Raw genomic sequence first — 24422 nt, 5'->3', positions numbered from 1 at the left:
TGGTTTCTTTTTCAAAGGTAACAATTACTCTTATCCCCAGCAGTCAGAATCACTGTAATGCCTGAATCAGACTTCACGAATCTAGCCTGATTTTGAGACAATTTTGTCATGGCTGACCAATTATCAGCATCTTGACCAATCGTGAACAATCAGGTGTCTAAACCCATGTAGTGCGCCATGCTAAACAACCTGTTGTGCAGCATCTGGGATGCCAGATGACCCCCAGGACATCCAAACAAGAAGTCTAAGATGTCAGAATTTTTCTCCCAAGACATGTTCCTGAGTGTTTGCCAATCAGGTGCTCTCTCCAGAACGTGTTGGTGAGAAGTAGCGGAAGCATTTCATCAGCCTGGTGAGTAGCTGGCAATGCTGTCATAACATTATCCTCGGTCCAAACTGTGGGAAAATGCTTATGATTACTAATTCCACATTAAATTTTAAAGTAGCTGATGCGGGACACCCAAGCCAAGGTCCTTGTAGAATAACTAATTTTGGAAATAAAATTACTATATGTGAAACTAGTACCTGTGGGCTTACACAGCTTCTTGCATTTGCTTTTAATGTTATAGCACATTCATTCATACATACATTTTTTTTACATTTATATTCATGAAATCAAAATTTTTCTGTTTGTACTCATATTAAAGGTATGCATACCTATGTTTTGCCAATGTACCATTTACTGTATTTATCACTTCAAATTGTGCATAATATCGCTGTTAGCACTGGAATGCTTGATTTGAGGTGTCCGGAGCTGCAAATAACCCACTGAAGTGGCATATCGGCGTGTTCAGAATTTCATTGGCTATTTGCCATCCTCAAAATTGGCAGTGATTGGCTCAATCTTCACACAAAGAAGAGAAGGAGGGCCTTTGTTCAGCTCGGACTGTTATTGGCTTCTCTGGTTGCTAGGCTTCATACGGTAGTTCGTGATTGGTCAAGTGAGGTGTAATTTGAAACCTTAGACTCCAGAGAGTAACTATAGCTCTTGTGCATACAATTCTTGAGGTTGTAATGGGAAAAACATAGAAGACAAGTGGAAGATGAGCACATTGCTGCAGTGGAACTTCTGGACCTTTGTTGATGTTACCAGACTGTTTTTATTAGAATAGTATCGATCTGTGAATCACAGAGAGATGTAATCAATGAGTTGCTTCAATGTTTGGTCAATTAAAAAAAAAAAAGTTGATTGTCTGATGTTGGCAGTTATTGTGCTTTCTGCTGTAATTGTATCCTAAAATGGTTTACATCAATCGATTCACAAGAATCTGAGCTTTCTAACAGTGTATAATATGAGTATGAATGTAAACATAACATTTGTGTCAACAGATGGGAAGAGAAATAAGTAACAAGAAATGGTCAGACGGCCCACGGGTGGCTGTCAGAACGGTAAGGATGTGGAACTTTGTGAGGTATGCACCTGCTATAATTTCCATGTTCTGACTCCACATTTTCTCAAATGAGAATAATGCTGTTCTGAATACAGCATAAAGAGTGGGTGCAGTGGATTAAAAGATCTGATATTAGTAATATCAACTGACAGACTTTTTCTAATTCTAATGATTTAAATCTCTAATGACGAAATCTCAAAATCCAAGCTGTCATTAAAACATTTCAGTTTGGAAGGACTTTTTCTTTACTTTTTTGCTGAAAAGCAGGCAGATAAGGCATGTGTATATGTGATCATTCCTACTCTCACACACATACACATATGCACGCACAGACAGACACTGCAGTGCTGTTGTGCAGTCTCATTAAGGCTTAGAGACATGATAGCAGTGAGCAGACCCAACGAAATGATTTCTGATCCTGATGGGCACTGATCCAACCAGACAGGCTGCTCTCAGCACTATCGCGGATTAATAACGGCCGCACACATGCACACAGAAGCACACACTACCCATGGGGTTGTTGACGGACTAGATTGTGCAGTTATAAGTGTGTGTGTGTGTGTGTGTGTGTGTGTGTGTGTGTGTATGTGTGTGCATATACACCCCCAAGGGAAATCTGAGACGAGCTCAGCAATGAGCAGATTTCATGAGAACATTAGTGGGTCTGACACACACAGGTGAATCTACTTGTCGCAATATGTGACATGCATGCACACACATAGGTACACTGTCTGACACTACCTGCTGCAGTGTCAGAACAGCAGGTAGAGGTTTAAATCATATTTTTTGAAAATGTATTGTTTATTTTTAAACCCTCTTTTGACTAAATTAAATTCAACTACATCTTACAAAGTAAAAGCTGTCTTGCACGGTCTAACCATCGCAGAAATGTGTGGATTCAGAATATCACATTTCTCAGAGGCTAAGCTGCTCTGGAGGCAGAAATAATCCTCCTGGTGAGGTAAATCTCACAGAAAGAGTTGTTGAGTAAAGCTCAATGAAAAAGAAGAGGACAGTGGAAGTATAGGAGGTAATTTAATGAAGCTCTGAGCTTTTGCAACCACCTGAAAAGATGCAAATACAAAGTATATGTAACCATACTCTGAACACATATTCATTAGTATGCATGTTTTTTAAAGACTTTCACATTATAGCCAGTGAGTATTGGAGCTTAAGACTAAGTTGGGAGCCGAGACTGGTCTCTCTCAGTCTATCAAAGTTAGCCGAGCTGAAGTTAAAACAGACATTCTTGTCCAATGACTAATAACATAATCTACTGAATTTCCATGAACTTTTCCTTTTTTTTTCTCTTTTTTCCACCAGTTTTGTATTTATTCAATTTCTCTATTATTTTCAATCGCTTATCAGAGCATGCAGCTGGAATATTTTTCATTCTCCTTCAGTATCTCACAGCCTTGAAAAGTTTCCTTAAGTACAGACTTCAATTGCATTTTTCAATTTTAACTTCTTCCAGTTTCAAGATGTGTCAAAACAAAGCATCAGAGATTTATCACACTGGTGAGAAGAAATTACTATTTTGGACCCCGAGTACACAACACGCTATCAGCAAAACCTGTAAGTACAGACCATGTCAACCCTCACTTACAATCACTTTCCCAAAGTGAGGCATGCAAAATATGCAGCTGCTCGCTTTTCGCTGCCAGACATGCAGAGCAACAACACGCACGCACGCACACACGCACGCACTCTCACACACTCCTGCAGACGTTCATCAAACACACAGCCTGTGATCACAACTGCTGCTGCAGATTACACAAGTGGTTGAAGTACTTTCAGCTTTGCCATAATTGTGATTTTACTTTTAAATTTAGGCTGTCAAAACAGCTGCTCACACACAAACACTCAACTCCAGCACACACAGATATTTCTGTGTCTGGCGGGCGAGAAATCCCCTCCGTCAACCAGTAATTGAAGACAGTTAGAGGGGGCAAATAAAAAGGGGGGATGAATGAATGAATGAATGAATTAACACCCATGAGAGGAGAGAAGCAGGGAAGGGGAGATGCTTCTGGGGATATGTAGCAGCTGTACAATATTTATGTGTTGGTTTATCTCCTTATGTACAGTATCACTGGCTAGAACAAGTTACAGGCACTGCCAGGGTGAAAGCGTTCCCGCTGAGGCCACCCAGACACCTGATGAGTTCTTATGGCCAAGAGTGGAGGCAAGAACAGGGGGATGAGAAAGGGGTGGAACAGGAAATCTCACAAACATAAAAAAGTGATTAGATGATGAGGAGAGGACAGGGGGGAAAGAGCACAGCCCACACACACTCCATCTGCCATCTTTCTTTTTACTTTTTCTTTTAATTTGTGGCAGACTGTGGTCCCTGTTTTTGTCCAAATGTCCCCTCCTCTCACCTCTTGTCATGTCTAACTGTTGTCCTGGGGAAGCCATGCCACCTCAAAGACTGTCATTGACCTGAGCGCTTTCATCTCAGATCCACCTCCAACTGTGCGGGTGTTCCAACCAACCTGAAGGAGTCACCAATTCAGAGACAAGAACATGATCCCTCACCAGCTTGTGCAAACAGACAGCAAGGCTGGGGATTATGCTACCATGAATCAAACTACGGTGCGTTCAAGAGCTGAACTAAACTGAAAGCTGGACACCAGAACATTCACTCAGCAGACTGCTCTCACTGTTTTCCGTGTTTTTAATTGTCTTGTTGTTTCATTGTTTGTTTAATTGTATGTACCCAGGACTAATTTTCTGTTGACCTGCAGGACAAAGACCTACTTCTCACAGGAACAATAGAAAATGTAATGCAAATCGTAATGGGAATTCGGCCCCTGAGCAGAAAAGTTTAACATGTTTCGGGGTTTAATGCCACTAAAATTTAAAGACCTTATACAAATCCTGATTGGGGAACAAAGGACTTTTTAACAACAGCACTCAGCTGAATGGCTTTTGAAGAACAATCGAGCCCACATTTATTCCAGACACAAAGCAGGGCAAACAGGACTCTGTCTGCCAGTCTCTCACACACACCACCGGTAGATGACACAGGGTGTGAGTATGGGTTGCCAGGGAAACATGGGAAATCACCTCGTTATCACAGAGGCAACAGCTGTTATTAACATGGCCCTAAAATCACAGAGAACAAATGCACAGACAAAAAAAAGAAGCTCTAAATGTCTCACTAAAACAAAATCTGGAATCTATATATTCCTGAAGAATTAAGCAACGACTTGTATTTTCATCTGATGCCAACTTCAGCTAAAGATAGAAAAACCTGGTCTGCTTTAGACAGAACAATCAGTTCAAGATGTCCGGTCACAGCTGGCTGACAGGAGGCATTACAAAAGCCTCACACACCGATCTGGAGCTTCTCTAAAAACCTCCAAATATGCATTGGCGCTTCTGCATTTTTCCTTCACCTTTGCCTTCTCGTGATTATTAAAACGTCAGACAGTCGCTGTGTTTTAATCTGTAGAAGCTGCCCCACTGGTAGCTCTGTGTCACCTATTTTAAGACGGATGGAAATATGTGCTGCGCCTATTTCAAGCAGAACCTGGTAGTTTATTCTATTTACGGTGCTAAACTGGATCAAATATACAAGTTAGTCCACAAATATAATGAAACCGTTATATTTATACGCCGCAGGCTCTGTCTCCAGGCTCCCTCCATCCATTTTGTTTGAGGTCACAGGTAGTCGGCCAAGTGGAGGAAGATTAGAGTGTTCTAAGTAATAGGCTGTCCTGACCAAACAAACTGTCATTTCCCTCTGTGTTGGCTCAACGCTTCTTCTCCTTCCACCCCTACTTTCCTTCCCTCCCTCCACTCCTCCCCTCTTCTTGGAGCCAACGTGTCAAGGGGAAAAAACAAAGCTGTTTAAACTCTGAGCAGCATGAAACGCTGGAGGGAAGGAGGGACAAAGGTAAGGAGGCAAGGTTGAAGGAGAGGCTCGGATGAAACCCTCAGAGGAAAAATGAGAGAGATTCAGACGTTTAAATTGCAGCTGATTATCATTATTATCTTTACCATTATCATCTATTCTGTAAGGCGGTTATAGAGAGAAAATGCGGTCAAGCACGAGATTTAAAATAGCTTCATTACTTCATAACTTTCCACAAGCATGACATGACAGCAAAAACAAATCCTGCCTAATCCAATGAATGATCTGCTTTTGAATATTTCCACTTCTTTTTTGAGTTTCTCAGCAAGTGGGTTAGGTCATTATTACATGATGTATGCCACATGAAAGCATCTCGCATTGCATCTTACAGTGTGAGCAGTAATCCAAATCATGAAGCAGCATCTTGGACCTGAAGAGACTGAAAAAGTCTGAAAAATCAGTCCAGGAGGGAGAAGACAAACATAATCAGACATGTCATTTAAGGCACTGATCAGAAGCCAGTATGGATCAACAAGTACAGCACATCAATACTGAGACGGGACACAATGAACCTAGAAGACAGCACACACAGACACACACGCGCTGTCACTGACAGCGATGATCAAGCTCATGCTCTATAAACATAAGCCAAGTCACACACTCAAGCATGTGCTGTTCTCTCTTTGCTTTTAGCTCTTAAAAAAGATTAATTACTTGGTCTTTATGAGTCTAAGCTTGTGATTTGGTTTGCTCTCTGCAGAGTAAACATGTGGAACTTGCAGGTCGCTGTTCTGTATTATTTGTACTGTCTCTCAGATCTTGTACAGAGGTTTTTATTCAACCAGCAGCTGCAGAAAAACTGTTCCAGAAAGTGTGCAATCTATCTCTGATCTCCCTTTGAGTATGAAGGTCAATCAAGGAAATATCGAGTACCAAACTCGAGTGAAGTTCTACACCTTGTTAGATGTCAGTGTTGTCTGTGGTGCTCACAGCATTGAAAAATGACATCAAAAGTCTGCATCTCTCTGAAGAACCACTATGCCTTTTAAATTACATAATCAGAATAACCTCTCAGTTCTTTTATAGGAAATATTTCTTCTGTAGAAAGAAGTTCCAATGAAAACGTCGACCCTTTAAAAGGTTGTTCCCTTTTAAATCTAATTCTCTTTACTCCAAATATCCCCATAATTTGTAAAGTAACACACACGCATGCATCAGCCATCACTCCCTCATATGGACACCTGGTTTCAGCCGCAGATGGTGATTAATCAAGAGGCCTCCCAGCCGTGCTGATATGTCTCATACGGCAGATAAAGAGGCACATGAAACCACAAGGCCATTTACGCCAAGGCTCTGCAGCAAGCTTGGCTAACGTGACTACTCCAGAGCACATTAAATACGTAGCCTGTAGCCTCCCTCCTGCGACTGCAGCACTCCTGCTCCATTAAAAAAGAAAAAAAGAAAGATAACAGTATAGTTCTTCTCCACATGTGTTATTGCTTAAATATGATTTGCCATGTTGGCTGAATCCCATTAAATATGTCCTCCAAAAAACATTTTGACTGAAATAACACAGAGAGAGATAGAGAGATAGAGATGATGACGTGGAAAACAAGACAGCATTGTGTGCGGACACTTCTCTCTTAGCAATGACCAGTCTTGGACTTTTGAGGAGAATTTTGAACAGTTTCTTAGCATTAATGTTAAATTAACTTTAAATTAATACACCAGATGTAGTGCACATTGTAGGGACTCATCTGAACTCTGAGGACACAAATCTGGTCTCCACAAGGTTAAGCGTCATTTTAGGTCAAGACTTTCTGCTCAAAGATACCATGTTTTTGTGCAAAGTGGACTTTTTATGTTTGCTTTTATTAATTTATATTAATGACTGTATAAAGAGTAATGCTGCTTTGAAACCTAGCAGGGGACTCAGATCACTTCTCTAGAGTCATTAAACCAGCCATTAACTGATGTTTGTGTCCACTTGGGTGCTGCTGAATGACACTGTCAATTTTCAAGTTCATATGCAGAACTTGTTAGCAAACAGTTGCCTATTTACACATCCAGCAGATATAGAGCTACATCAGCATTCATTTGAGGTCATGTTTCTGGTCACAAGTTTTGCTCCAGCTGCTAAGTGTCCTTAGTTACATTTCATAATTTGATTGGTAATACTTTTTTTCTCATAATGGTCACTTTCTACAGCAACAACAACAGAACTGATTGATTCTTAACTTATCCTGCACTACGATTCAAAGCAGTTATGACAGCACACATCCGTCTAGATCATGTTAATAAAGAGGTTAACGCAATTGCAAAATGTTAGTTAAAAAAACAACTTTGTAAATGAAGAGGCAACATTGTGTTTTGTGTTGTGTGCGGCTGTTATCAATTCACAACAGCGCTGAGAGCAGCAACTCGGTAGCAAAGAAAATACTTGTTAAATTTGTTTCCCAGTGTGTGTGTGTTTGTGCATTTTGTTAGTGTGTGTGTGCAGCCGACTGTTTTCAGTCTAATACTGAACTGAGGTCTATGTGACTCCTCTCTTACATCTGTTGATCATTAGTGGGATTCTCTCTCTGATACTGTCTGTCTCAGTCCGACTTTCAGTCTCACTGCTTGTTCCTCTGTTCGCTTCTGCGCTCTTTATCCTCACTTTCCCCTTTGGCATCTGTATTACCATTTGTCATATTTAAATCACTTTAATAAGTGATGTCATATTAAAATATTTTCTTTTCTCTTGAATTCTATTCGCTCCCGCTTCTTAATTTTTCCGATTTCCTTCTCCTCTTTCTAAAACCTCAATCTGTTATGATGAATTTCAGGAAGGATCTGAAGTAAAGCAATTAGGCTAAACTGCACCAAAGATAATATTTAATGCAGGTTTCTATGAATGTTTGGCAGAATACCATCTCAAAGCCATCTGAAGTAGGTAACCACACAGAGAATGAAACGTGATGCACGCGATGATTTTTTAATTTCCCTTTTCAGCCTTTTTTACTTGATGCATAATTGGCAGAAGCCCCCGGAGGTGGTAATTTAAAATGTTCCACTCAGGCTTTCAGAGGATATTATGACATACAAGTAGCGCAGCTCTGCTCTCACAAATCATATTCTACCATAAAAGGAGAGTGTGCATGTGTGTGTCAGCAGCTCTTATTATCACACAGAGTTTCCAGTGACCAGTGGTGTGCGTGTACACACTGCATGTGTGTGCCTGTCAGCATGTGTGTGTTACATGCAACCTTGTATAACCCTAGCAACGGGCTGGACTGAGTGCATTAGGACAGTGAAAGAACATTGCCTGTGGTTTACCAAGGCTTGGCCATAGCACTTGAAAGACAAATTGTTAATTCTGAATAGAGAAGTAAGGAGCCAACACACTGTAGATGTTCTTCCTTTGACTGCAAGCTTTTCATCTCATGCAACGTTGTGGCGTGTGCTTATTTCGCTTCCTCAGGTCTTTGTTTGCCTCATTTGTCATCAGCTTGTTCAGTGATTTAAAGCTTTATTTCCACTTTTATAGATGCATGAGGGTTTACATTTGGTCTGCCAGAAGAAACAAGCGGTTTGGCGGGTAGAGTGCCCAATAAACAGTGAAAAAGTATGTTAGCATGTTAGCATGTTAATGTTTTTTCCCATTCTTTCTCATATCTAATGTGTGTATCTGTTGCAAAAACAACAAATACTGAATTGATTCCTAATGTAAGAAGGGAGACATTTGTTAAAGCCATCACACTGAACCCTATAGCACATCGGTCAGTGGAGCCTCACAGCAGCAAACTCCTTCTCTTGCATTATGTTTGAGGAAGAATTGTAAAATAGGTGGTGCCTTTCAACATTGTAAATATGTGGTCAGTATTTCACAGAGTGCCGGTTAGAGGAAAAAATGAGGGAGCGAAGTTGTGAATAAGTTTTGCTCTGGTCACGGAAAGCCATGCGCGCGCGCGCGCACACACACACACACACACACACACACACACACACACACAAACGTGCAGGGTTTGGCAGCAGTCCACAACCACAGGAGCATGATGCTGTTTGGAGGAGCTCTGAAAGGGATTGCCTCCTTCCTCCTTTTCTTTGTCCTGCTCTTTTTGTTTTCTTCTTTTTCTCCTAACCTCTGCATTAATTTCACCCTCCTTTACCACCTATTCTTCATGAATCATTCCTTTCCTTTTCTTCATGTCTTTCTCATTTTTTCCTTCCTCTCGCCATCCTCCTCATCTTCCTCCGTCCATGTTTCTCCTCTCCCCTGACTAATGAACTTTCCATCCTTCATGACCTTTATCTCCTCCTTCTCATTTCTTTTCCACTAAAAAAAGATAATAAAATGAAATGAAATAAAACAAGCTTAAATTAAACTAAGTGTGAAGGCAGCCCATACCCATTGCGGTTAATTATTTTTGTCTTTCTCATTGCCACGGATTTCCCCTACTGCAGCCTCCTGCCAGCACATCCAGTTGATCCCTCAGATGGGAAACACATCAGACACTATAAGATCTCTTCACACTGGCAACCGGTTGTATCTGCACTCAGTCTAAAGCTGGATAAACACAGTGCACCTGCAACAAAGATCTGTGTGGGAAATCAACACGAGATGGAAAGATCTCACAGTAATTCAGCTTAAATACCCTAAGTCTCTGATTTTGTGACTTCCACACTGGTTTTTCTTAGACTGCAATGTATTTTAAAGGCAGTAAGTAAGTCTGATAATATTAATACAGTAAGTTATATGGAACACACACTGAGTTATTTGTGTTTAATGTGAGGGCTCAGTTGAATCCAGATGGTTGAATATTCAGCAGAGACAGCAAGAAAGAGTTTCCCTTTAACTCTTTCCGAGCTAATACAACACACATTACATAATAATTGACATTTGAAAAAATATTTTTCATTTTAGTGTAGTAATATAAGGGTTAGATATGTTTCTCCATTTTTGCCATAAACTGTCCTGCCAATGTAGCTGATTTTCAGGAGTTTACACGTTAGCCAAAAACACAACAAGGCATAATTTGACATCATACACTCACATCACATATGGACGCTCAGTCAGAACCCCTTGGCGTCACTTTTCAAGGCGATGTGAAGGGGAGTCCGACAGACTTCTATAGACAGCTCGTTCTCACTTCCAGCACATCAAATAAAGTAGTGTAACAAGTGAGAAAAGTCCATCTGCTGTAACTACAGACGCTATGAGTACAGGCATAACCCTCTAAGACTTATGCCTCTTGCTCCGCCAGCATTAGCAAAGAAAACACTGGCTTTTTGGATGAGAGTTAAGGTATTGTACATGACGATCTCAGAGAGGCAACTGCAGGGATAAAGCCAGTACTCTCAAGGTTACGCCTATGCTCATACTCCTAGACTGTACTCTAGAAACTGGAGTTACAGTATGTAACTAATGTTCTTTTGGTTTACGGCTGAGCAGCCTTGGATCAGGATAATTCACTTATATCCTCGCTTTGGTCATAAATACTGATGATTGCTTTTTTCTGTGATTTCATTACTTATGCCTGTTTTGTGGTGGCTGATGGGTGATATAATGGAACTACTATGAATACTTCCTGGAGAGTGTGTTTCAACAAGAATCTGAGCTGTAGGCCACAGCTAATTAGGTTAGTCAAACAACATATGCACTATAGCCAGAGCGGGTAAACGAGACGTGGAGCTGGAAGACGAGACGGAGAGAAGAGAGACGAGAGAAAGAAGGAGAGAAAGAGAAGAGTGAGGCAGGACCCAGAGGAATAACTGAGGAGAGAATAATACAGCCGGCTCATAAATCATTGCATGTCTCTTTCTTCTGCCCTCCTGATGACACTTCTCACTCCTCTGCTGCTCTTGCCTTGCCAAATACCAGAGTCCCACTGGGAACGTCACATAATTACATCAGTTACAGTAATGATCTGTGACATTCGACTGTATATTATAAATGTCTGGATTCCTACTTCTTTCACCAACTGGTGTAAACGGTATAACAGTGAATGAATCTATAGCAGTCCATGACAGCTTTTACCCATCTCATGTTTCACCGGAGGGAATCAAAATTCATCGTCTGTTGTTTGCTGTCTTTGCTGTCTTTGCTGGCAAGTGAAAAATCACTAAACAGTGGTTTACTTAGGTAGGTCTGGTGATTTTCTTCAGGGGAATAGTCCTCAAAAGAAGCAAAGCACTGACTACAAAAACTACAAAAAAAAAAAAAAAAAAAAAAAAAACTTTGATCAAGAGAATACAGTAAGATAATATCAGATGAAATTTAAAAAAAAAAACTTTTTCCACAGCAGCACCACAAATCCCACAGCAGGGACATTTGCAGTGCTGCAGCAGCAAACGGGATATCATAATAATAAGAAGCATCAGTAACAAAGCAAAACATGATGCAAGCAAGTAAGCAAGACCAGAAACTAACTAACTGTCTGTCTGTCTGTCTGTGGGCTATTAGTTGTATATCCAGATACACTTATAGTTCACTGATTTCATCATTTCTTTCCTTTTTGACAGCACACTGTAGAAAAGTGTTTCAAAATGAACCTAAAGCCAAGTCTCAAACAAACTACAGCCTTGTGGGAACCACCTTCTTGCCTCCAGGGGGCAGATAATTCCCAACATTGTACAAAAAGATTCATAGATCTTTTGGCCTTTGGTAGTGCAATTAAAAAGTCCATATTCACACATGCTTGAGGTCTTACACTGTATTTTCAAACACCCACCTGTATCCTTCATCATGTCAACTGAAAAGTTATGTCAAGTTGACTATATAATTTCATGTACATACTAAATGTATGTACATGAAATTATATGTATATACTAAAAGTTAGATGAGAGTAACATTTAATTAAAACAGATTTCTGAGACTGAATATGAAGTAAATACTTAAAATCTAATGTCATCTAATACAGAGTTGATACTGATGCAATGGTAGGAGGTGAATTTAGGCAGGCTGAAAGAAGGGGAGGTGGCTCTGACTCATTTAGTATCAGAGTTTCACCTGTGGCTGAGAGATTAGGAACATTTTGGAGACAGAAAGAGACTGAGGAAATGGGGTTTGTCTCACACACCATGAGCCCTGCATGTACACCTTTTAAACTGGCCATCCACATGAAGGAGCGGGCTGACCGACCGAGGGACATTCAGAGAGATCCCCTGGTTTGTGTGAGGTGATCGTGGTAAACCTCAACTGTGATCTGTTGGTGAGTTAACCACACAAACACCACCCTCATATAGGAAAGGTTACACTCACCCCAAGAGGTTTAGGTCACATTTACTCACCAAATGCAACATGCAGGGAGACACATTAGGTTACGAACTGCTTACCTCAGATTTAAGATTAAGCCTGGGTCAGCAAAGACATGTAACATACACTCTGTACACTTTTATATTCACAAATCTTAACCCTAAATTTTATAGTCTTAACACATAAATGCAATAACACAGACGCTTCCATATCTGGTCCTCAGCAGTGACAGAACAGTGTCAGTGGTTCCCCATCCACTCTGCCCCCCACATTCACTCTGCTAATTAATTAACACACTTAACGAGTTCATAGTTAACAAGTTCAACCTGAACACTGACACTAATTGGCCATGTCAAACTGCATGTGTCCCATGTAAATTGCCTCTTTGATTGGGCTTCATGGAGTTAATTAGCCAATTAACCACGCCAGTCTGCCAGTTCGGTCTCACTGTGGCTTATGTCCCTGATTCTGGGTGGATCAGACACTGGTGAGGAAAGATTAGAAAATATGTCACTGTCTGCCAGAATGAAGCTATAATAACAAGATAAAACAAAACAAAAAAAAACTCACTAAAGATGTGTTGCCACCCTGTTACTAGATTAGAGGCTGAAAAACCCAAAACACCAGGAACAGAGGAAAAGACAGAGCGGTCTTAATAATGTGTAGGAAAGACAGAGAGAGAGAAGAAGGAGAAGGATTTGGTCAAAGGTTAGAGAAGCACTCCTCGTTGTTTAAGGTCAGCAGTTTGAATCTTCACACCAGCAGCAGACTTCTGAGAGGGAAACATAAAAATGTTTCCATTTGTTCTCACGTTTGCAGTAAACATGATCAAGATTCCTTATTGTAGCCCAACTGTCCCTTTGGTCCCTGTGAGGAATGCTGACAATGAGAGAAAGCCTTTGTAGACTAACTGAAGGTCAGCTGCTGATACTTCTGGCCACAAGTGTCACAATGTAGAAAGACACTGTGAAATGTTTACGATCCCTGTCCCGCTGAACACACCCCGGTTAAGAATTCTTTTGATATTTCTGTTTCATTGTGGTCGAGTTCTCAGCACAATATCTCGAAGTGATGTCAAATCTGTGCATGAACAGCGAAAAAATAATTACACGAGGAACACGTGACAATGAAGCAGCAAACACAGGTCGGTAATTTTGAGTGCATGCGATACTTTAAATTCCATTGAACTTGATATGAGGAAGTTAATGTGAGGGAGCTTTACAAGATCAGAAATAATAAATCAACCAAACCCACATTTAAACTCACAAAATGAGCATGTGGTGTGTGTCAAATAATCTTCAATCATAATCATTTCATCATAAAGTAAGGTAGTCTCTGCACTGTTTGCATTCTCAGCACTGGGTCAATATTTCAGCGTCTGTGCACCTTTCAAGAAAGTTATGAGCGTATATTTGCAAAGAAATAATTCCTTATGAAGCCAAACAGGTGCAGCAGTACTCTGCAAGCACGCATTAAAAAGTGGCTGGAGTGACTTAAATTCTTCAACCATAAAAACAACATCAACAACAAAATCGTGTTCCCAGATTCACTACAGCATAAAAATGTAATTGCTTTAGCGAGGATCAATGGCTTTGGATTTGAAGATACTTAGGAAGATGACAGATGGGGATTGGTTACAAATCCAAGGCAGCTTTGGCCCACTTCATTTCGCAGAGTGTCAACATATCTGAGGTATTGTCCTCTTCTGAGAAGTGACACCATATGAGATTTGACCCAGGAGGGTGATGAATTAGGAGCAAGTACGCAACGGTCTATGCTTACACTGAATTCAATTTCCAGGGAGGAGTGGAACGTTTGGCAAATGTGCAGCTTTTGGCAAAATCACGCTTGGAGTATTTACCTAATTAAACTTGTGCACGCTCTGTACTTTCACTAACTGCAGTGCAGCTAACAATGCTCATCATGTGAAATTGTCTACATGCGTACATTATTCTGTTTCCCCATGAGCAGCTGTTACACTTTAAAACTAATACATTGCAAAAGAACTCGAAAACGGCTGTTCAGGTTTCTCCAAACTATTCCTTTCTGGGCGATGGCTTCCAGCGGTTGTACGCATTAGCAGTAAGAAGTGAAACATGCACCTGTAAAAGGCTTCAGCCCTACTGTAGCTCATCAGCCTCTCAGAAGAACTATCATATAATCCAGGATTTGAGACCACTTAGGAAGATGACAGATGGGATTGGTAACAAATCCCCTTATCCTCAGCTCAATTCATTTCCATAAGTGTCAACATGACTGAAGTCTTGTACTGAGACGAGAAGTTACAGTAAAGAGAGATTTGACGCAGGGGTTTTGTGAATTAGACACCATGTGGGACCCTCCATGCCTCAAAGATGATGATGGGAGTCCACGTTGTGCATGTGAACATTAATACTGCAACGCAACATTACTGAAATTCAGCAACAACACAGGCTGTTTGCTGTCAGCAGTTTGGGTACATGAGGGCTGTAGATGAGCATGTGCTTAAAGATAAGTCACCTTAGACATTTACTGTGAAGGGATCTGTAATCCCCTGCTAGTTCTTGTATACATGGAAACAAACATACACACACACACACACACACACACACACACACACACACACATACCCTAAATATAGATGCATATAGCAGTCACTGAGGAATGCAAGAAACACATCAAGAGAGGTTAGCAGCAAGAAGGTAATAAGCTTCACTGTGTGTGGTGCTGTCACAGTGAGAGGACTCACACACACACACACACACACACACACACACACAGACGGAAGCTTTAGAGGATATTGGGTGACACATCTACTCTGTGTGTGTGTGTGTGTGTGTGTGTGTGTGTGTGTGTGTGTGTGTACGTGTGTGTCAAAGAGAGTAGAAGTAGTACGAATGCTTACTCTACAGTAAAACAAGCTAAATAGAGAGAGTGTAAGACAGAGAGCCAGATCATGAGACAGACTGACAGTTTAATTGACCGACAGAAGAGAAGAGTGTGAACGTGTGAATAACAGTGGAGAGAGAGAGAGAGAGAGAGAGAGAGAGAGAGAGAGAGAGAGAGAGAGAGCGCACTCCATCAGTGGTGTGTATGGGAGTTTTTCATGGGAGAAAGAATGCAGTCAGGAATTCTTTTAATTGTCCAAACTTCGCCTCAATGCTTAGCCTACTCACCCGTCCTAGGACACACACACACACACACACACACGCACACACACACACACACACACACTGAAGACACACACTGTAGTGTATACATACACATACCAGTCATTCTGTCTGCACAATGCTCCATTGCCAACCTCCATAAGAGTCCATCTTTCACTGCTTTTCCTGGCCAGCCTGCACTCCCAGCTCTAACCAATAATGGCTTCATGAATTTTTTTTCCTTTTTTTTGACAGAAAGGTGTCTTAATTAAAAAAAAAATTGCTATTCTTCCTTTACATTTAAGAGTTGTTTAGAGTATCAAGGCCATTATCACACACAGTGTCCTGGATGTTTTAAACCTTTATCCCATAATCCACTTTCCAGGACTGTTATGAGGTCGAGCAAATGTTTTAGTTTTTTGCCTTTCATTTTTATTTTGCGGTAATATTTTAGCACCCTTTAACAATTTAGATTCTGTGCAGTTTAACTAGTATCATACCCTTTAATCTTATTCCTATAGGAATCCTGTATCGTATAAGCAATCTCAACTATGCTCACAAAACCCATTGTGTGTACTGAAGCACAACCAAAGTGGTGAATGTGTTTCCTTCTTAGTAAAACATTTGCAAAACCAATTTTTACATTGGCTAGCAGTCTTCTTCTTCTTTCCCAGCTTTTGCTGGCAAATGCAGTGTTTCACTCTGTGTAAAGTATTCGTGCACCATAAATCAGTACAGCAGATTCCTCGCAAAATCTGACACGGTCCGGAAGAAAAAAATTTTAAGAGGCTGTCGGGAGTGCCATAAAGACTCATTAATTAAAAATAATGAAAGTCAGCATCTGTAATCAACAGCATTCATGCTGCAAGCGGCAGTCAGCTGGCTCTGATCGTCACACAGTAGCGCTGCAGTGTGGTGGCTGCTTCTTTCTCTATAACATTTAGCTCTTGCTGTAGGTTTTCTAGGCCTCCCTCTATGTTCACAGCTGTCCTCCTCCAACCTGCCCTTGGGGTAGGATTCACTGTGCCCAGGTGTGTCTCTGAATGCCCGTGTGTGTGTGTGCCTGTGTGTGTGTTTGTGCTATGTATATAGTTACCAAGGGCCCCCTGATTACAGCTGTCTCAGATCTGGGTGAATCAATGAAACACAACACTGGCAGATAGCTGACAATTTCTGTTGACACACTGTCATTATACACTCAGCTTAGTGCTGAGCAGAGCACATCCATTCAATAATAACATTTACTGCATTTAAAATACAGTTCAAGCATAAAGTGAGTAGAAATCTAGTGAAAGCAGACACAGCTTCATGCAGCATACAGACATCATGCGTTAAAGGATGCAGGTCTGTTGTACAAATACACACACACACACGCACACTCACACAACACAGACACAGAGGCGACAGTCACAGAAACCTGACATCGGATGTCACCTTGTCATGTCTCTCTCCTTTGTGTCTCTTTTCCATTTGCCCCTCCACTATCTGTCACAGGAGTTTTTTGTTTCAAGGGGAGAAATTACCTTATTCATACACAAGACACACAATACCAACCAACCCTTAGTCTTGCCCTACAGCTCTGCTTTTCCCTCCTCGTCTCCAAACCATGAGACGAGCTGCTGCTGCTGCTGCTGCTGCTGCTGCTGCTGCTGCTCGCCAACAACAGCTGAGAGGAGGAATGAAGGATTTTATGAGTGGAGGAGAGATAACCTAAACAAAGGAAGGACATTCAGAGGAGACAGTGGAGTTTAGAGTTTCAGAGTTGAACAAACTGTACTTTTCTCTTCATCAGTCGGCCTCTTCCTCCCTGTCTTTCCTTCTCTCACTTTGTTCTTCTCCGCCTAACATCTAACATCTTTCTTCTATTCTTGCCTCTCCTCGTCTCTTCTTCGTGTACTTCTGTCTTGTCGTCTCCTCTACTCTTACTTGTTCTCTGCGCTTTTATTATTTAGCACCTGTCGACCGTCGAAAACCTTGTCATGCGAACCATCTGACGTAGAAACACATACACACACACACACGCACAAAAGCAGTAGTCCTGGCAGAACCGCACACTTCCGAATGCTGACGCACGCAGACCCGCATACACAGGGTTCCAGATACTGTATACTCAAACACACACACCCCACACACACACACACACACACACTCCTGACATTTCTGATGCACATTAGCTAATGTGGAAAGACGGCTGGACTGAATTACCACTACACATAATGACTATTTCATGTCAGGATGAGAGGAAGAGCAGAGACGAGGACGAGAGGCCAGAAACTGAATACAGGGTTCTGACTCTCTACTTACTTTCCTTTTCCTTGGTCTTTCTTTGTCTCTTGTCTTTTGAAATTGACCTCAGTCTATGGATGGAGCCTTTTTTCTTTCTTTAAGGAGGTTGACAGGCTGGATTTTACCAAAAGATATTCGAACAATCAAGAATTATGTCTTATATCAAAGGTTTACGATTATATTAAAGTTTACAACATTAAATTTTGAAACTGTCACCAAAGCTTGATGGGGGGGGCATCAACAGACAAATCTGGTGCGCCTACATTTTACAACATAAGATCATCTTCTTATCCATCACCTTAAAATTATTGGTAACAGGTAAACAGCTGTTTTCACATCCTGCCCCACCTGGATACCTGCTGCTCTGTTTTGTCAAATTTGCACCTCTAATTGGACTAATGTCAGGGTACTTTAATAATTAGGCACATGCGTTTCTTCACACATTTTACTCTCTTATACTTCTATGATTATGTCTAACAATAAAGAGATCTATTTTCCTAATAATAAAATAATGAAAAATTGTGACCCAAACACCCACTGGCATTTTTTGCCTATTTTTAGCAATCACAAATTGCAATGTCCTGATCCAGCAATCATCTGACTGACAACAGTTTTAGCTGTTGTTTGTTACCAGTTTTAAACTTTAAGATATAATAAAAAGAACTTTTGAACAATTCCAGTAATCTATGCAATGAAATAAACAATGAGAACTTTGAAATATTTGGGGGGGTTTTTTTCAAAAGCCTTTTGAACATTTTCAAGACTCCAAGGATAAAAAATTAAAAGCATTGATAGCAAAAAAAATTATGCTAACACACATATGGATTCAGAAGGGTTTACTTGAAGTTTAAGCACTGCCAGCTTTAGGTAAGAGCATGCATCATGGTGTGTGTAGAGTGAAGGTGTGTCCAGGTATGTAGGTGAAACAACTGTTGTTGAACATGTCACAGCCTGCTCTTTCCTTTCCTCCACTTATATTTCCAGCACACAGACCAAACTCCCCACAGAACGCTGGTCATTAATAACGTCCCTGGCTTTCATCTGTCACCATTACTGTCAAAAGACAGACGGAGCCATGCATGCACACACAGAAATACACACTCAAACACACACAGTGAGTACCTCATAAAACCAAATGCAGATGCTATTCAGGAATTAAGTTTCTCTCTCTCTCCCTTTCTCTCTCTCTCTCTCTCTGCAGATATCTATGCATTTTTAAAGTTTCAGCTTCAGGATTTCTACCAGTGAAATAATGATGTTTTCATTGACCACATCTTGAACTGCATCTTGATGTCAAATGTGCAGTGCTTAGACAAAAGACAGGTCCACAATGTAGATGCAATGAACTACATGCATGTACTAAAAGTCAAGAGAAAAGGGTAAATAAAGAGACAGATGAAGGAGAGGAGGTATAAATCAGGGAAATGGGTGTGTTTATGTTGCCCTCGGGTAGATACTGCTAACAGCCACTGACCTCTGACTCTGACCTTATCAGCATTATCAGCAAAGGTACAAATGCAGATTTTCTGACCCAGTTGTAAGAAGCAGAGGATTGAAGTGAAGAGGAAAGAGGTTGAAAGGAAAGAAGGGATAGAAAAGAGAAAGAGAAGACAGAGTGAACTGTTCCCTTCTTTTTTCTCACATCACCTCTAATTATTGCTTATCAGTATATTTTCATTCATAGAAACAGTTAAAAATGCATAACAAGGGCCAACCTGCTGCAGCACATTTCACATTTATCTGCCGCTGTCCTCAAAAACTTGTCCTCCCTCTTTCATTCCCTTCTGCCAGTATTCCACCTCCCTCACTTGTCCTCTCCTACCTCCTATTCTCCTTTTCACTCTTTTTCTCGTCCCTCTTCCTCCTTCCCTGGCTCTGTCTGCAGTCACGTTTGACATGTAAATAATGAATCAAATGTATCATCCCCCATCACAAACACATTCGTTAAAATGCATGCAGTGGATATGTGTGCACAATCAAATGTACATATGCAGTATGCCGGAACAGAGCTTCCTCTTTTAATCAACATGGGAATTTACATTCTAGGTGGTCATCAAAAGACACACACACACACACACAGACACACACAAAACCACAGCTAATGAGGAATGCTGTGAGCAGTATATAAGCATATGGGGTCTGAAGCATGAAAGTGTTTGAATCCCCCTCACCCACACATAAGACACCAGCCAATTCGCTTTATAGTTCCAGTTCATAATCAGTGGTCACATTAAAGACTGTCAGCTCTATATTTGAGGATGGTAACTTTCCATTCCTGCCAATAAAAACAGGTTTGAATTTCCATCTACCCTCAGTGTGTGTGCAGTTCACTGCCACTAGCAACAGCAGGTATGAGAGTGACAGAAAACCTGTGACAAATGTCTCAAGTGGGACAGTAACCAGTCGCATCCTTAATATACCTGAATATGCTTTTGTTGTGGTCCAACAGTATGTCAGTTCATCATGCTGGTGTGACTTCAACTCAGTTAAGCTGAAAAATAAAAGGAGGATAGGGTCAATAAAACGGTTACTTAATGCTTTCTGAACATAACATTGGATTTGTTCCTTACTGTGTTGTCAGTGGGGTCGTACCCTTATTGCATGATTGTGTCTTTCACGAGTCAAACCTCAATCAATTATAAATCCAGCCCACCCTCAGCAGAAAAACAGCTGTATAGGTCGTCTGTGCAAGTAGGTTAGTATGACCCATATTTACATTTATTGTTGGGCTGCGGAAATGAGGAAATCAGGTGATGTAGTAAAAGAACAAGAAAGTCGGCATTTGGAGGAAGGTGGGGTGGATGGAGGGGTCAAACAAACACAGGACTTTCACCCTGGAGACCACTGTGTCCCATGTGAAACAGTGAGTTCACCTATAGCTCAACTTATTGACCTATTTTAATTTCTTACATAACACACTTACGTTACATCAAATATGCGACAGGAAGGTACTTATTTCAGTCGTTTCCTAAACCTAACCAAGTGGTTTTCTTGCCTAAATCTAAATCAACTGCAGCCATTTCACAGAGTTAACCATGGGGGCATAAAGGTCTGGTACTATGAAGGTCCAGTACCTCTGTCACTGCTATATGTTGTTTTGGGAATCATTGACAATAGACCTATTCGATTATTTAGGTATGTGGACGACGTGTTGCATAAACCATTTAAAGCATCTTGCCTTCACTCCCGAGACTCTACCTCCAGCTCTGTGGAATCACAGGGTGCTGTAATGTGACATGGGACATAAAATGTCTCCACATTTTCTGTCCCAGGATCTCCTTCCATTTATTTATTTGAAGCGTGGTATCCTAATCAGATGCTTAAGCACCTCAATGGTTTCCTTTCAATGAGAAGGTTCTTCAAACATGCAAAACCTGGATCAAAACTTAAAGGCATCTGGAGGCCTTAATGTTTCTGTTATGGTACATCTGCGAAAAAATTTAATGCAAAACTGCACCTCTCCTGTACATCTGTTTGAGCACAGAACAAAAGGAAACCTGGATTCAAACCAGCTCTCACTTGTTATTTAAAAATAGAGATGCCTTTTCCACTCTTCTTTAAATATAAAAAACAGACGTGAAATCTTTCCACGTACTGTACTGAAGGTAACAACTCTCTACGTGTCAAATGTCTTTTCCACAGGACCAGCCGACCCCGAGCCTCCAGCTAAAATACCTTATCTGTCCATCTGAAAAACCATTTTACTAATGGCCACAGCTACTGCTACATACCAAACATGCTTTTTGCAGGGAACCTGTCAGGATGCCTGACTCGTGCTGTGCTGCTGTGTTACTATGTGTATACTTGGCGTGTGTGTGTGTATTTTTATCAACGCATATTTGTTGTTGAATTTCAGCCACTGTATCGTGAAACTCTACCTTGGGTCAATGCTCTTGAGGTTTACTCCACCTCTCTTTAGTTGAGGTATTAACACACAGCCCCTTAAATGCTTTTTTTAAGTGTTATTGCAGTCTGAAAACACAAACACACTAACCTTATATCATCAATAAATTTAATTAAACAGACACACACACAACCTGTACACATGCCCATCAATGCATTCAATCAGACAAAACAGTATAGCATGAATAGCAGTGCAGTATAAACTCTACACACCTTTACAGGTTCAAAAAATCATTTTTTTTTTCTGATGTTTGGTGCACACAAGTGCAAAATCTCCAATTCCCAATCTGGGTAGGTTGGAGACTTTTTTGATTATTTCTTCTGATTCTGAAGTGTGATACAATCAATAACAAAATGTCTTTGTTCTCCATCTGCCTGCTTGTTAGTGGGATGGGAGGCTCACACACACATATACACACACACACACACACACACACACACACACACACACACACACACACACATCCATGCACACAGACACGCCCAGTGTAGTCCCCAGGTGCGGTTTGTGGAGATGGAGGCTTTCTGAAGGTGAACCCCATGGTGAGCAAAGGCGAGGTGCTGTGCTCTGTGAGCGTGTGTGCATCTGTCCTTTCATGTATTCAGTTGTCTATTATGTCTGTATTTGGGGCTGGCAGTAATGTAGACAGCCAGCGAGAGAAAAGAAAAAAAAAAAGACAGAAAGAAGGATTTAAGAAAGATCCACAGAAACAGATAAACTCAAATAACACGTTTTTTTAAGTACTTGAAAAGCCTGGACTGCAAAAAAAAATGTTAAAATATGAAACTAAAAACAAATGGGAAAGGGGATAGATGGGGCGGGGGGGGGGGGGGGGGGTGAAGGATGGAGGGATGTAGCTTTTATCTGGAGGAGGGGAAGCCAAATTAGAAATGTGGCATGATCCCCCCCTCCTGGGACTGAGTCAATTAGCCTGCCTGGAGGAGCTGCCAAGAGGCTGGGGCTGGGGGATGGTGTCAGTAAAGAGGCTGGTGGCGGTGGTGGTGGAGGGTGACTGGTTGAGACAGGAGAGGCCAAGGGCGTAGGCAAGAGGGTTTTCATGGTAGAGTGGGTGGATGTGGAGGGGAACTGGCTAATACACACAAGATTGAACACTCTGCAGCATGACGGCCTGCTGGCCGTTGTGCTATGTATTACAGTACATATAACGTAATGGTAGAAACGGTGAAGGCTGAAGCATTTCCACAGGGGCTTAATATGGAAGATGAAGATTTGTTCTTTCACCGTCTTCATCACAGACCGGGCACTATATCCCTGTACAGACATGGACAAGAGAAGGTCTCTCAGTCCATCAGAGGACAGATGCGGCACAGAGTCGTGCTGGTCATTACAGAAAATGTAAGGACTGATTAGCCTTCAGTTAAAAAGTTAATCAAAAACAATTTGGATAATCAAGCAACTACATCAAACATTTGTGTCTGTGACTCAGCAGGTACAGTGTCCTCTAACCACAGGGCCGGCGGTTCAGTGCCCTTTCTGTCCACACGTCAGCTTGGGAAGTTACTGAAACCCAAATTGCTCTTGATGGTCAGGCCAGCACCGTGCATGAAAGCCCACTGCCACTGGTGTGTGAATGGCTGAATAGACCCAAATTGTAAAGCATTTTGCGTAAAATTGTTGTATAAATGCAGTCCATTTAGCATTTGCTGCAAGCTTCAAAAATGTTGAGAAGTTTCATGTCAGTGTAAACTGAGCTCTAATGGAACAAAACAGGCGGGTCCAAGACGTCACTGTTGACTCGTTGAAACTGTGATTAACCCTTTTCACTAGATTCTATTTCATACGCCAAACAATGGATCAGTCAATAAGAATAAAAGACAAAATCGAATTGAAATATTAAGATATTCAATAGTCATGATGTGCCGTGGTATTTTGCAAAACCTGCCACTCATCCTCAATCATTTCTATCCCTCCTCAATGCAAATTATCCGGCACAAATAATAATGACAAAAACATTCACCTTTTTGAAACTTTTAGAAATACTTTCCTCATAGTTTCTCTGCTTTGATTGCTAGGCCTGGAAAAGTGGAGTTTGGGACACAAGAAACAAAGGATGAAAAATGACAAAGGGCTGCTGGTGTAGGTGTGCCTGACAGCAGCCGTACTGCAGAATTTAACAGGAGTGGATGGAGAGAGGCTGGATGTGCTGGCAAAATGCTGTTTTCTTAGCAGCTCATCTACAGACCAGATCAATCATTACTGCACCAAATCACCGCTGGCTAGACTAGCTTCAGCCATAAATTGGCATCAAACTAAGACTATTAATAATGAAAATAATTTTGAAGAAACAGCAGCAGTCCGGAAAAACAGACCCTTGCAATAAATGCACAGTCCAAAAAATTTCTCTCTCTCTCTCTCTCTGATTTCTATAACTCTCTGTCTTTTTCCAACTGTGATCCTGAGCAGCTGCAGAACAGCGGTAAGCAGGATTACAGGTGGTGAGAAGAGAGGAGGGGGGAAAGGAGGGGGAAGGAAGGAACGGGGGATACATGAAGGAGAAGGACGAAACAGGCCAGGGAGGAGGTGAGGGTGCATACAGAAAAGCTGGGGGTTGTTGGAGAAGGTGGAGGGAAGTAGAAATAATAAGGAGAAAGGGAAG

The 24422-nt window shown here is 41.2% G+C and overlaps 1 protein-coding gene across 2 annotated transcripts in view; it reads right to left on the bottom strand.

The window, feature by feature from the left end:
* The window catches only part of sema3b (sema domain, immunoglobulin domain (Ig), short basic domain, secreted, (semaphorin) 3B), a 71321-nt gene that overhangs the window by 39390 nt on the left and 7509 nt on the right, over positions 1-24422 (bottom strand). The window contains exon 1 of one of the 2 annotated variants that reach the window (XM_076740172.1): positions 20322-20380. The exons of the other annotated variant lie outside the window; for it this stretch is intronic. The gene's annotated coding sequence lies outside the window, so the exon portion shown is untranslated. Of the gene's footprint in view, positions 1-20321; positions 20381-24422 lie in introns of those variants that run through there. 2 annotated transcript variants of the gene reach the window in all.

This window comes from Chaetodon auriga, chromosome 10, assembly GCF_051107435.1.
Source record: "Chaetodon auriga isolate fChaAug3 chromosome 10, fChaAug3.hap1, whole genome shotgun sequence".
In the NCBI taxonomy this organism is placed as follows: Eukaryota; Metazoa; Chordata; class Actinopteri; order Chaetodontiformes; family Chaetodontidae; genus Chaetodon; species Chaetodon auriga.
This window is presented reverse-complemented; position numbering and strand designations above follow the sequence as displayed.